The sequence below is a fragment of the Berghia stephanieae genome, chromosome 11 (assembly GCF_034508935.2).
Source record: "Berghia stephanieae isolate SIO BIC M18660-M18661 chromosome 11, UCSD_Bste_1.3, whole genome shotgun sequence".
In the NCBI taxonomy this organism is placed as follows: Eukaryota; Metazoa; Mollusca; class Gastropoda; order Nudibranchia; family Aeolidiidae; genus Berghia; species Berghia stephanieae.
In genome coordinates, this window is record NC_088370.1 from 44518878 (window position 1) to 44534002 (window position 15125).

Consider the following 15125-nt stretch of genomic DNA (forward strand, 5'->3'; position numbering starts at 1 on the left):
AATTCGGTTGTTTGGTTTGTTTTTTGTTTTTTTTTTTTTTGGTCTTCTTTTAGGGTTCTACGGTGCTTGCAACACATTTAGGTCATATCAGCGCCAGTAAAAAGGAAGAAAATTGGACAGCAAAACATTCTAGATGTACAATTAAAAGGGCTTGAGGGAAAAGTACGACAAGGGAAATGGTTCAAATAAGAAACAGATGTAGATTCCAAGAGCACACTATCATTGTATTTAGTTTGAGATCACCTAAAAGTCTCACCAAGAAATCCAACACAAGATCCCATGAAGAGGAAAACACTCAAATGTTTACAAGTCATATGTTAAAATAAAAAAAAATAATAACAGTACATAACAGAGAGATGATTTACAAGGAAAAAATATAATCTCCAAAAACTACAACTATTCATTCGACTGTTTCCCTCTCAGCTAAGGACTCCAGCCAGGATCATGACAAAACTAAGTAATCTCATTCCAAGACAAAGACAGAACGCAACTGGAAAACAAATTCAGGGGGATGGAAGACAGAACGAGTGATGTCCACTATGCAGGCATGCCTACCCTCAATTTCAAATTTCAGGGAAATTCTACGAATAAACCCTCAAATTTCAGGAATACACTGCGCAGTAGTAATTAACGGTCAAACATCTAATAATATCAAGAGCATAATAAGGTTACAATGGTGCCAGAGATAATTATAAGTAGTTTTACTAATCTGCTTGCAACAGAAGGGGTAGCCTCACTCACTGGTTTAAAAATATAATATTCATTCGATAACTCCTTACAAAGCCACATGTGACTTCCCAGACCATTGAAAATAACACTTTATTTATCAAAATCGGAAAATAAATTAAAAAGTTGTGAGTTTTTAAAGATGCATTTTTTGATGATTTGTGAAGAAAAATAAATCTTGGTTAGGGAAAGAAAAAAATAGGCTTTGTTTACAATTGTGGTCTTCAAAGGCTGCTGATTTTAAAGGCATAAGTTTTTCACCATTAACTTAAGTTCCAAGTCAGAGAGAAGCTGTTCAAATAGGCCTCAATTTTTTGATGATTTGTGAAAAAACATAAATCTTGTATAGGGAAGAAAAAAACAGTTTTTTATTACATGGATCGCGCTATGCGTTGAAGCAGGCTAGCAGGCCCAAATTTGGGATATTATAATCTTCAAGGCTGCTGATTTTAATGGTATAAGTTTTTCAACCAATAATTTTGAGACTAGACTGTTCAAAGAGACCTCATTTTAGATGATTTGTGAAGAATCATTCACCTGTTAACAGCAGTATGTAGTTTGGGATACCTAGTGATTATCTAATTAAAAACACAAATTTAGATTTAGGGTATTTATAAGATTTGTGTCCATTTTTCCCACTAGGATATCTTTACTGATTTCACTATAGAGAGGTTTTTTCACTTGACGCCAACATAAGTCTTGACAATTTTAATTTAAGCAAGACTGATTGTGGGGAAGTAAATATCGTCTTTCGTAACATCACTATCAAGAGGTGATAGTGATAGTGAAAGGCTGATCTAGATTGGTTTGTAACTTTCTTGAAAGAAAGTCTTGTTCGCGCCAACCTCTCACCGTACCTACTTTTCTATCTGGGTTTGCCATTATCACATTGCTAAATTCCAGATAATAATCGAAGCAATATTATCATTAATTTTTTGTGTCTTGTTTTGTTCTTGAAATATCCAGATAAGTGGCTTGTTGAATTCTTTTATTATGTAGGGTTTGTTTTTTTCTACTTCTACGTATGCGGATGATCAAGAAAGGCGCCATGCATACCATCGAAGTTCAGTTTTACTAAAATTTATCAGGAGAGGAAACGCACATCTTACAAAATTTGGGTAAGTAGGCTTGTTGATAGCCCCCGGACATTTTTGAGATATATAAGCTGACTCATGTTGACAAGCGAGCTATCTAATTGCGATAAATTTGAAAACCTCATTGAATTGGAATCAGCTTAATTGTCTTTGTCTCATAAAAATCGGTCATTATTTTATTTTTTAATACCCAATTGACTGCTCAGGAAATTAATACGTAATCCTTGATGGCTAGCGAGTAGGTGTTAAATTTTGCTTACCCTTTCCCACGCAGACGCATATACACACACATACACAGACACACACACACACACAAACACACACACACACACACACACATCCACAGACTTATCGTCGTCTAGCATCCTATCGTTCGGCTCGACGATTAAAAGGGGTTCGTATCGTCGCTAAAATAATTACAAAATACATATATTTAAAATATCTTTATAGTAATGTGAATTACATATTTTAATGCTCTAATATATCAAGAATGATCATTATTATGATTTATTACGGTGTGAATTGAATTAGACCTTTAAAACTGAAGTTTAATCTGACACCCTACTCGCTGTTATCATACGAGTCATAAGTTGTAATTAGGCAACTTTGGCCAGAAGTGAAAGACATACATTGTGTGTTCAGTCTCTCTCTCTCTCTGTGTGTGTGTGTGTGTGTGTGTGTGTGTGTGTGTGTGTGTGTGTGCGTGCGTCTGCGTGGGAAAGGGTAAGCAAAATTTAACACCTACTCGCTAGCCATCAAGGATTACGTATTCATTTCCTGAGCAGTCAATTGGGTATTAAAAAAAAAAAAAGACAAATAATCTAATTGCGATAAATTTGAAAACCTCATTGTTGGAATCAGCTTGAAAAGTGGAGAAAAATTGTCTTTGTCTCATAAAAATCGGTTTAGTGTAACCTTTTTTGTTATAGATTTGATTTTGAAAACAGCTTTCTCAAATTTTATAATTTTATGATAATTTCCTTATTTTCCGGTCGATGTTCTTGATTTATATATCGTTTTTCATTCACGAGCGTTGAGATATGACGAAACTATACATACAAGAACTCGTTCTCCACGCCATAGTAGGGCTTCTATTCATCGCTTTCGGTCAACCGTGGTCTTTGAAGTTACACAACATATCCCGCCTGTGATGCCTGTACATAAATCAAGGGCTGAGCTGACTCATGTTGACAAGCGAGCTATCAAAAGAGCAATCGTTGATTGGTCAAAAACTCAGGATTTCATATAAGGACATAAGTTCTTGAAAGCGATACCCACCCACCTGTCAGTGGACAGAACTGATATGATGAAATTAGGGCTCCATAAAATGTTATATCATGGTAGGCTCCACCCTATATTTCTATTCTGGCGTAGATGTAGACGGCGATAGGATTTCCGATATCATGATGACTAGTGGGCAAAGGGTTAAAGCTTCCAAACAATCCCAATCGTCGTCTATCTCTAATTGGTCAGAATCAGCGTGGGTGCGCAACCGGATGCGCGGGTTGACGGAGGTAGGAAACAATAACAAACCCACATGGTTGCCATTACCTCCACCATCATTCTCGCTCACGGTTTGTGGAAAGCACTTCATTACAGGCACGTAATAGTGAATCTAGTTTTTGTTTTGAACATTTCTATTATTATTCTTTGTAAATTGACCCATATTAAAAGAAACATACAAACAAAACAGGCATGACCAGTCACTAACAATACCGTGTAGTGTGTAGACAGTAACACAGTACGGTGAATATGACTGACACTGGGATCGGAATGTCGGAACCCATGAGTCGTTCGCAACTCTGCCTCACGTATTCATTTAATCAGTCAATTTAATTTTTTGTTTTTTTTATTGTTTTTTAAGGGTTTTCCGGCGCTTGCAACACATTTAGGTTATATCAGCGCCAGTAAAAAGGAAGAAAATGGGATAGTTAAAAGTTCTAGAATTACAATTAAAGCACCCAAGAGAAAGGAAGACAAAGGGGAACTGGGAACAAATAGGGATCAGATGCAGATTCCAAGAGCAAACCATCAATGTACTTAGTTTGAGATCACCTATAAGTCTCATCCGGGCACAAGCACAAAATCCAACAAAGAGGAATACACTCAAATGCTTACATTATACATTAAGAATAACAAACATAATACATAACAGAGAGATGATTTACAAGGAAAAAAATATCATCTCCCAAAACAATAACTATGCATTTGACTGTTTCCCTCCAGCTAGGACTCAGGCCAGGGCCAGGACAAAACCAAGTAATCTCATTCCAAGACAAAGATAGAAAGCAAATTGGAAAACAGACATAGGGGTATAGAAGACACAGTATGTACCTCCCTGCCCACTATGGGAGGTCAGGAACCCCACCCAGAATTTAATTTTTATTAAGCTTGCGTAAAACATACAAACAAAAAAGACATGACCAGTCACTAACAATGCAGTGTAGTGTGTAGACAGTAACACGGTACGGTGAACATGAATGACTCTGGGATCGGAATGTCGGAACCCAGCAGTCGTTCGCAACTCAGCCTCGCGTACTCATTTAATCAGTCAATTTAAATTTCATTTAGCTTGCCTATTCTTCAAGTTTATGATATATTCACTTTTTCTATTTAAAAAGGGTAATCCAAACAGACCATAAAAACGATTTTATAATAAGCCGACTTCAACTTCCATCACTTACGACACGAACTTATTTTGGGTGGTTTTTTTTAACAAAACCGTTTGACTCAAACTAAAGCTTCGGCATTGGATAAGGAGCGAGGTCCCTGTTGCCATCTTGCTTAGTTTATACAGAGACTGGGTTGCCAGCTTGGCTGTTCTTGATAAATAGTAGTAAATAGCACAACCTTGTGCAATGAGAGATAGAGAGAGAGAGAGAGAGATTTTGAACAAAAAACTAATACATCTCTCTCTCTCTCTTACCCTCTCTCTCTCTCTCTTGCCCTCTCTCTCTCTCTCTCTCTCTCTCACTCTCTCTCTCTCTCTCTCCCTCCCTCTCTCTCTTCCTATTTCATCTGTCACACTGTTTGACAATCTTCTTCACCTGGCTCACTTGTACTTGTAATATCGGGTGTAAGGTAAAATTTTGAACAATTATTATTATTTATAAAATGCAGAAACTTTGCAAATAAACCGATAGACTAGATATTAATTCGATTCGAAAAGTGGAACACAAAAGGAGAATTTGCGAATACCCGGTCCAGACATAAGCGTCATGGTCTTATTTATAAAGTGCAGAATCTTTGCAAATAAACGGATAAAATAGAGATTAATTCGATTCGAAAAGTGGAACACAAAAGCAGAATTTGCGAATGCCCGGTCCAGACATAAGTGTTATGGTCTTATTTATAAAATCTAGAAACTTTGAAAATAAACGGACAAGATAGAGATTCATTCGATTCGAAAAGTGGAACACAAAAGCAGAATTTGCGAATGCCCAGTCCAGACATAAGCGTTATGGTCTTATTTATAAAGTGCAGAAACTTTGCAAATAAACGGATAAGATAGAGATTCATTCGATTCCAAAAGTGGAACACAAAAGCAGAATTTGCGAATGCCCGGTCCAGACATAAGCGTTATGGTCTTATTTTTAAAGTGCAGAAACTTTGCAAATAAACGGATAAGATAGAGATTCATTCGATTCGAAAAGTGGAACACAAAAGCAGAATTTGCGAATGCCCGGTCCAGACATAAGCGCTATGGTCTTATTTATAAAGTGCAGAAACTTTGCAAATAAACGGATAAGATAGAGATTCATTCGATTCGAAAAGTGGAACACAAAAGCAGATTCTGCGAATGCCCGGTCCAGACATAAGCGTTATGGTCTTATTTATAAAGTGCAGAAACTTTGCAAATAAACGGATAAGATAGAGATTCATTCGATTCGAAAAGTGGAACACAAAAGCAGAATCTGCGAATGCCCGGTCCAGACATAAGCGTTATGGTCTTATTTATAAAGTGCAGAAACTTTGCAAATAAACGGATAAGATAGAGATTCATTCGATTCGAAAAGTGGAACACAAAAGCAGAATTTGCGAATGCCCGGTCCAGACATAAGCGCTATGGCCTTAATTATAAAGTGCAGAAACTTTGCAAATAAACGGATAAGATAGAGATTCATTCGATTCGAAAAGTGGAACACAAAAGCAGAATTTGCGAATGCCCGGTCCAGACATAAGCGCTATGGTCTTATTTATAAAGTGCAGAAACTTTGCAAATAAACGGAAAAAATAGAGAATTAATTCTAATCGAACAGTTGAACACAAAGGCAGAATTTGCGAACAACCGGTCCAGACATAAGCGTTATGGTCTTATTTATAAAGTGCAGAAAATTTGCAAATAAACGGATAAGATAGAGATTAATTCGATTCGAAAAGTGGAACACAAAAGCAGAATTTGCGAATGCCCGGTCCAGACATAAGCGCTATGGTCTTATTTATAAAGTGCAGAAACTTTGCAAATAAACGAAAAAAATAGAGATTAATTCTAATCGAACAGTGGAACACAAAGGCAGAATTTGCGAACAACCAGTCCAGACATAAGCGCTATGGTCTTATTTATAAAGTGCAGAAACTTTGCAAATAAACGGAAAAAATAGAGATTAATTCTAATCGAACAGTGGAACACAAAGGCAGAATTTGCGAACAACCGGTCCAGACATAAGCGTTATGGTCTTATTTATAAAGTGCAGAAAATTTGCAAATAAACGGATAAGATAGAGATTAAATCGATTCGAAAAGTGGAACACAAAAGCAGAATTTGTGAATACCCGGTCCAGGCATAAGCGTCATGGTCTTGTTTAAATGAAACAATGCCATTTAAAAAAATATATGGTCAATGAGTAATTAAGCTAAATATGCGGAGTTCAAATAGATAACTTGATCTGTGATTTTTTTTTAATAATTAGCTGTTTTTATTCTCCATCATTTAGGTTATGTGATTAAGTTTATAATTGAAATACAAACTTTATCTCACTTATCAATGTTTTGCAATAAAGGAGAGTGTGAGTGAACCTGAGCAAAGGAAATTATTTGAGAGAGTGATATTTATCATGCTTTTCAGTTTGTAGTTGAATTCTAGAATGGATTCTTTATAGTTCTCATTGATTGTATGTCAGTATGTCAGTCTTTAGGACACCGATTACCCTAATGCGGTCACAATTTACAATGTGACGGCCACAAGCCCGTTAAACGCAGAGAGGGGTATTGTTGTTTGCAAGTAATGCTATGGTTTTAATAGGATATCTGTCTCCTATTAAAATACATCCCTGTGTTGGATTTTGGATTAAATTCATGTCTTCTTCGGATTTTGGGATATTTAATTTTCATGGATTGTGATTGTGATTTTCAAGACTATTAATGTAAGTAAATGCCCAAATAGATATTTTTATTCCTTTATTCTTTATTTATTTTTTTTAGTTTTGTTTTGTTTTGAAGCATTTATTATAAGAAATATTGTACATATGCACTTATACACCAAAGACTATATCCTTTCAACTGCTTATTATTATTATTATTATTATTATTATTATTATTATTATTATTATTATTATTATTATTATTTTTGTTATTGTTATTGTTATTATTATTATTAATATTATTATTATTATTATTATTATTATTATTATTATTATTATTATTATTATTATTATTATTATTATTATATAATAATCATAACAATAATAATAATAATAATAATAATAATAATAATAATAATAATAATAATAATAATAATAATAATAATAATAATAATAATAATAATAATTAATAATAAGTGCATTGAGTGAAATCCCAATCTTGGTTGCTCAAATAAAACTGGCGCTAGAATCCCGACTACCTGTCTAAACGAATGTTGTTTGTACGATACATACTAACTACACGTTCAATATCGGGGGCAGAAAATATACGTTTGGTTTTATGAAATTAAAACAGTAGTCCCACATTGTTCTTTGATGTTATTTGTGGTTGCATTTGCTTTGAAACTTACACATTATATTGTGTTACATTGTTTACAAAATATTTCTGGTACTCGTATGCATGTGTAGTCAACGGACCACCGGTCAATCATGTTCTTTATTATTTTATTATTAATTTTGGCTTGACATCTTACATATGTGAATTTGACAGGTTGTTATGGATGGTAATTATAACATTAAGTGATTTTTAAACATTTTTACGGCGTTTTAAATGTCTTTCTTGCATTCATTGCCGAGTACCTCCACTTTTCTGTTACTATTTTAACGATCAGCTGATTATCTCTTGCTTCCCCTTTAATTTCGCGGACTTTTTTCAGAACGAGGCGTGGGAGTGGCTAATGGACCCCGTTAGAGCCCCGACGCGCAATCTGTCTAATGACAGATGGTCAGTTGAAGGACCTTACTGGTTTTGATAAAACAAGTTTTCAATGTATTTTTAATCTTTTCAAATTAATAGAAGAATGACTGGAACACAAAACAAAAAAAAAAAAAATATTTTGCCAAAAGCAAATCAGCTTTTTTTAACTTTATTAAAATTACGCCACAATTTTGACACATAGAATTCTAGCTATTTTGTTTACATTGACGTTGTGTAGTGTGATTCTTGTTTTTAACGAATATAATATTAATAATGTTTACTAAAGCAAAGGGAGTTAACATCGTTTGTTTTGTTTTTAAGGGTTTTACGGCGCTTGCACCACATTTAGGTCATATCAGCGCCAGTAAAAAGGAAGAAAATTGGAAAGTAAAAATATTCTAGATGAACAATTAAAAGAACTTGAGGAAAAAAGTACAAGGGGAAATGGTTCAAATAGGGAACAGATGTAGATTCCAAGATCACACAGTCAGTGTACTTAATTTGAGATGACCTTAAAGTCTCACCCAGGCACCAGCACAAGATCCCACTAAGAGTAAGAGGAATACACTCAAATGTTTACAAATCATATGTTAAAAATACAAAAATAAGAGTACATAACAGAGAGATGATTTACAAGGAAAATATCATCTTCCAAAAAACTATAACTATACATTCGACTGATTCCCTCCAGCCAAGGTAAGGACAAAACTAAGTAATCTCACAATAACAATAATAATAAATGGCATTTATATAGAGCTTTACCCCGTTGTCACAGGCTCTAAGCGCTTTACAGTGATATAAAACAAAACATATTACAGTGAGACAAGTGTGAAGGAAACGTGATACGAATTCAATTTAACAACAAAATATGAAAATAATATTGCAACATTATGACGTAAAAAGATAAAACTTTAGGCGAGATTTTAACGTTGTCAACGAATCCGAGCATCTCATGTGTGACAAATTCCACGACAAAGACAGAAAGCAATTGGAAAACAGATATAGGGGGATAGAAGACACAGCAAGTACCTCCCTGCCCACAATGGGAGGTCGGGAACCCCACCCAGGGAGTGAACATCTGGCCATCTGTTGAACAAGTAAAGGCATATATGCCACCTTTTTTTTCTTCAGTCATTTCCTTCATACAACAGAGTTTTATAATATACAAAATCCTGGTAATCCATCTGCTCAGCAAGCCAGTTTTAGTTTTAGTACTTATTAAGAATTATAACACTGTCAAGGCATTGATTGGAATAACACCCAGTGGAGCTATTTCCTTTATTTCAGATCTTTGGTTTGGCAGTATTTCTGATAATGAGTTAACATTGAGGAGCGGATTAATAGATAAACTTGATAGGGGTAATATGGTTCTTGCAGATAGGGGTTTCACATCACTAGATTCGGAGTTTGCTAAGAAAGACATCATTTTAATAACACAAACTTTTCGTAAAGACAAAGAACAATTTCCTGTGAGTGAAAGATCTAGCAATAAAAACATTTCATCACACCGAATACATGTTGAAAGGGCAATAGGAGGAGTAAAATGTTTTAGAAATCTTAGATTTTAGATTTTTCTTGCTTTAAAAAATATTGATCAGGCTTATTTTGTCTGCGCATTCCTATGCAATTTTAATAACACTCCACTTGTCAGTTTGAAAACTATGGTTAAAGTATAAATTTTAAAAATCTTATATATGATAATTTGTACTGCGCAGAAATATGTCCTACACATTACTAATTTGTTACCATAAACAGGTGTGTCTAAAACCACTAGTGTGATTACCTTTATTTTTACCAAGTTAATTTGTGAAAATGCAGTGAAAAATCAGCACTTTTACTATAAGTTTGAAATTCTGTGCACTAAGCCTATATTGCAAATAAACCTTCCATAATGTAAGGACGTCTTACTCATAACCTTTAACCCATTTATAAATTGTTGCATCATGTTTTATCAATTCATTACTCCGTAACAATCTATAACAAACAGGATGTTTTGTACCAAAAACCAACCCACTCTCAGATTCTTGCCTTATTTGTGTCACCTATAATATCCTCAAGCATTGTTATTGTTTAAAAATATGACGACGTGATTCGCCAACGAAGCATGGCTTAGTAGTAAAACTATTCTGTCTTGGGTTGTCCAACATTGAGGAATTCAGTTTCTTAATGAGTAGGAACAAAATTCTACGCACTTCTACTTCACACATTTTGATTAGAAAATTAAATTTCATACAATTTTTTGATAGAATGACAATTTGGAGAGAATATGTATTCTGATCTCATAACCGTTGGTCATAATATTATTATATTTTGGTCAGAAAACTTTTACTTTACACATTTCGACCAGAAAAATTTAATTTCATACAATTTTTGACAGAAAATTTTCATTTCATAATTGGGTCAGAACATTATTACTTTTCACATTTTGATTGGAAAACGTCCATTTCAGACAATTTGGTCGGAAAATTATTGCTTCACATATTTTTGTTAGAAATAATACTTTATTCATAAACTTTATCAAGATACTACTACTACAAACATTTTGGTCTAAAAACATTTCATTGCATAGATTTTGGATAGAAAGTATTCATTTCATACATTTTTACACGAATACTTTTATTTTATAAATTTTGGTCGAAAAATCTTTTACTTCACTCATTTTGACCACAAAAGTTTTAATTTTTATTTATTTATTTTTTTCACCAGACACTATTTCGATTAAAAAAAAACTTTAGTTTCATACATTTTTGTCATACAGTTTGTATTTCATAAACTTTGACCTGAAAATGATTACTTCCCAAATGTTGGTAAGAAAACTTTAACTTCACATTTTTAGCCAACAATGTTTTACTTCAAATGTTTTGGTTAGATAAATTTTTGCTATCGAGTTTATATTTCATAAATTTTAGCTTAAAAAATCAATTACATCACACACATTTTGGCTTTGAAAAAAATTAATTTCTTAGGTTCAATTGATATATTCTGTCCTGAAAACTTTCATTTAATAAATTTTGACCGTCTTGTAAATCGCCATTAGGTATTACTACGCATTTGACAGATGTTTTTGTATGATATTACACTACCGACTAAAAGACTGCACGTCTACGTCTTACACATTGGGTGTTACTGATCATTTGGGTTATCATCTTAAAAAAATATAGCAGCTGTTAGGACAGCGTTTCACTGGGATAAAATATATTATCTGCTCAGATCGATAAAATTTGAGGAAAAAACACCAGCTGTTATCTAAAAGTGTTGTGGTATCAAATATCTAAAAACTTCGACAATGTTACTGGAGAAGTACAGTAAATATAGTGTCAAACCCTGAAAATGTGCGTTAAAAACATTCATGGTTTAATGTCATAAATAGAGATAATGTATACCTGGTTTATAAAATTTACTATTCCTACACAAAATTTTTGTTACATTTTCAATTAGGTTATGTCTTGGTATGATAACCATAATATAGGACATGAAGTGATGGAATTGTCTTTTCATTTTTTTTTCATCAAAATCTATTTCACGAAGTGAGTAACTTGGCAAGGACATGTAATTGTATTAAGTAATTGATCAATCAATATTGTGTATTGTAATGATTGTTGTGTTTCATTTATTTATTTCTTGCTGCGAAAAAAAAGTCCATGATACAAAACACGAAACCCGCCGCATGTTGAAAATGACGGGTACAAGTATTTTATCAGACAAGAATATTTTTTATTAAAAAGCAGCCAAGTTAAATAAGTCCGTGTGTTAAAAGTTGTTGGAGTTTTAAAAAAGCTTTTGTCACCAATTCTTTTTAGTTTTGATTCAGATGTAAATTTTACATTAACCCAATCAAAATGTTTCCAAAAATGATATTGGGTAAAGAGAATATGACTGTAAAACATGATATTGGGTTTAACTCGTGTGGACACATGGACATTTCTTATCGGTCGTATTTCTATTTAATTGATCCTACGTGAAATTTCAATGAAAACAGGCACCTCCTATTGCACCCATCTACAAGTCGTATTCACATAGTGAAGAGGCTTTAATTGGTCGATGGATAGATTGTTTAACTACCATACCAAAACGCCTTGATTTCGAATTCATGTTCTAATCTCTATACCGGAGGTTTCTACAATATCAACATTGTCTACGGGGATTGTATTAAGTGTATGACGTCATCTCATTTATTTTACCAGACCTAGACAAGAACGAGACCTACTTTAATTGCATTAAATAAAATTCTCCGTCGTCTTATTTTTAAAAATAAAGCAAATGGCATTTAAGACGGAAATTACAAACTACAAGACCCGCTTTAGAAAAATGACCCAAGAAAAAAAAGAACAACACAACCATACATGATAATTCTCCCAGTACAGTAAATCACTGGAAAAACTACATAATTCTTTAAAATTGATTGTTTGAGACGACAAGGGTGACAGCAAAGAGACACTTTGTTTCTAAATTCACCAATTAACCATGTGTCGATTTCATATGGTGATCCCTTTCGTTGATAAGTGGTAAGGCGTTTAACTATTAAACAAAACTTCTCATGATTAAATCTGTATAGAGATATTACACCTATTTTAAGTCAGTTTGAACCTATGATTATTAAAAAAATATATCAACATTGATTACCGCGAGTAAAATTGTGCGTGACATCGTGTTATTTCGGACATTTTCGTATTTAAGATTCACAGACATCACCAAATCAGGACAATGCAACTACTAACGTGTCTGTGATTACGGTTTATTAAGTCCAGATCATAATTTGTTAATTCGAAAAATAGTCGTTTGGTATCATCGATTCTAAAATCCGTTTTCAAAGAGAGGAGGGGAATACGAAGAAAGGGGATTTGACTGACATGGTATCTACTTTAATCTGTTTTTCTATTAACAATAATCTGAATCGAATAAAAGTGTTCATCATAATTTCAGTGTTGAGTTCACTTCTTGAAACGAAACGAATGTACTCGTATTTGTTACACCCTGCACTATCTTTGATTTATCTCTTCTTCGTTTGGTGGGTAAATTATCTTTACGGTCGCATCATTGGACACGCGTGATAATTATTTTTTAATGAAGATGTGTATATATCAAGATCTTTTTTAGTTAAATAATGGAATATTTTTTTTTTGATGTTAGAAGTTTTAAATTCATGATGCGATGGTAATGGCGAGGTGACACAAAATAAAATGAGATATTTAGAATGCAGTGTCCAATGAGGCGAGATAATCAAAATTACAGTCACAGTTACTTAAGTTGATAGTATAGTATTTTTTTTTTCTATAACGTTTTCGCGAAGTCTTGTGATGAATGACTAAATAACTGGAACTAATTATTTAGAGCAGCTGTATTCCATTTATTGAATTAGACTGTAAAATATGAAGAAGGAGGGGGTTACACTTGGAGATGATCGCTGTTAACTAATCATCGTTGTCAATTGGGTGATAACACGAACGGAATAAAGATGTACTATCGAAAAGTACTTTCAGCTTGATCCAACAGACCTAGCTACCTTATCATTGTGTTGTATGGATAGGGAATAAAAACAACAAAACAAAACAAACAAACTCGAACCCACTCCTTTTGTGTGTAAAGCGAGAGCTCTACCAATTGATGTTCCCTTCTAGAGGTTAGGTAGCGCACTTTTATCCTATCGATCAGAAGACTGGTGATAATAATGTAACTGTATTACAAACCAGTATTTAAACGAGAGAACATCTAAAAAAAAAAAAATAACAATAATAATTTTAAAAAGCAGTCAGAACATAGGGTTTTGACTTTTAACGTAAAATAAACCACCAGGTGCAGTTGTAAGAAAGAAAACGAATACCAAGACTGTTTCTCACGATATTTAATCTTCGAGGTTGTTTGAAAACGGGTTTATCTAAATATAAACACGAGAGGGCGATAAAGCCTGTGAACTCTCAAGCAGGGAGGGTAAATGTGTTCCAGATGTGGGTGTGGAAACACGCTCAAAAGCTAATGAGATTTGTAGATATTTGTCATGGGAAAGTTTATAATAATTCTCTTTAAAAAAATAGTTCTAAGTCCAGGAGTCAGACCTGGGAATTGAATAAACACTCCTTATACGATAGCGTGGTCCAGTGGCGTGGTCTTTGCTTCGTATCTTAAAGGTTTCAAGTTCGACTACCCGTTACGCGGAATTTTTTAGAAAGTGCTAATATTTTCTCACGACTGTAAAACAGGTAATTATTTTCTGGCGAGGGCTGGAAAGTAAATAATTGGTTAAGATGAAAGCGAGATAGTACGTTTGAAGAACGCGAGAGACATTTATTTTCCAGATGTGTGCGTAATTATTTGTGCGAGAGACATTCCGATGGTGTCAAGTACCGACGTATATTTTCCAGTTGTGAACGTAATTATTTGTAATCATAACAAGACTGATGTGAGAATTACGTTGAGTGGCATTAAGCCGGATGTGTATAAGGTTATATTTAAATAGCAAAACACATTAACGAAATGTTCCCATGGGAACTTTTAATTTCCTTTTTTAGAACAGACATTTTTAAGGTATACAATGGGTATGATCTATCACGGTTCTAACACAATGGAACATTTCATCTGGTTCTACATTGAGAATTAATGCTTTCACAAGACCACTCATTTTACGACGACACTGTCCCGACAAAAATATATTTCAAAGAACCAATCAAACGGACGAAACTATGACAATATGATATCCGATCAAGATCGGAGAATTTGAAAGAACCAATCAAAAACGATTTAGACTACCGGCTGCTCTGAATGACCTTGACCAATTTTTTTTTGTGCGGCGCTGCTGTGCGGCTGACGTCTGAGCTATTCGCCCTTTGACCTTTGAGAGAATCAATGGACTTTTAATTGATTAAATTAATAAGTCATTAGACTCAGGAGTAAGAAACCAATTTAAAAGAACAACGCGGCTCAGCGTTAGAGTCCTTGGACTACTGCGTAACCTCAATTTGCGCTGCGGCGCTG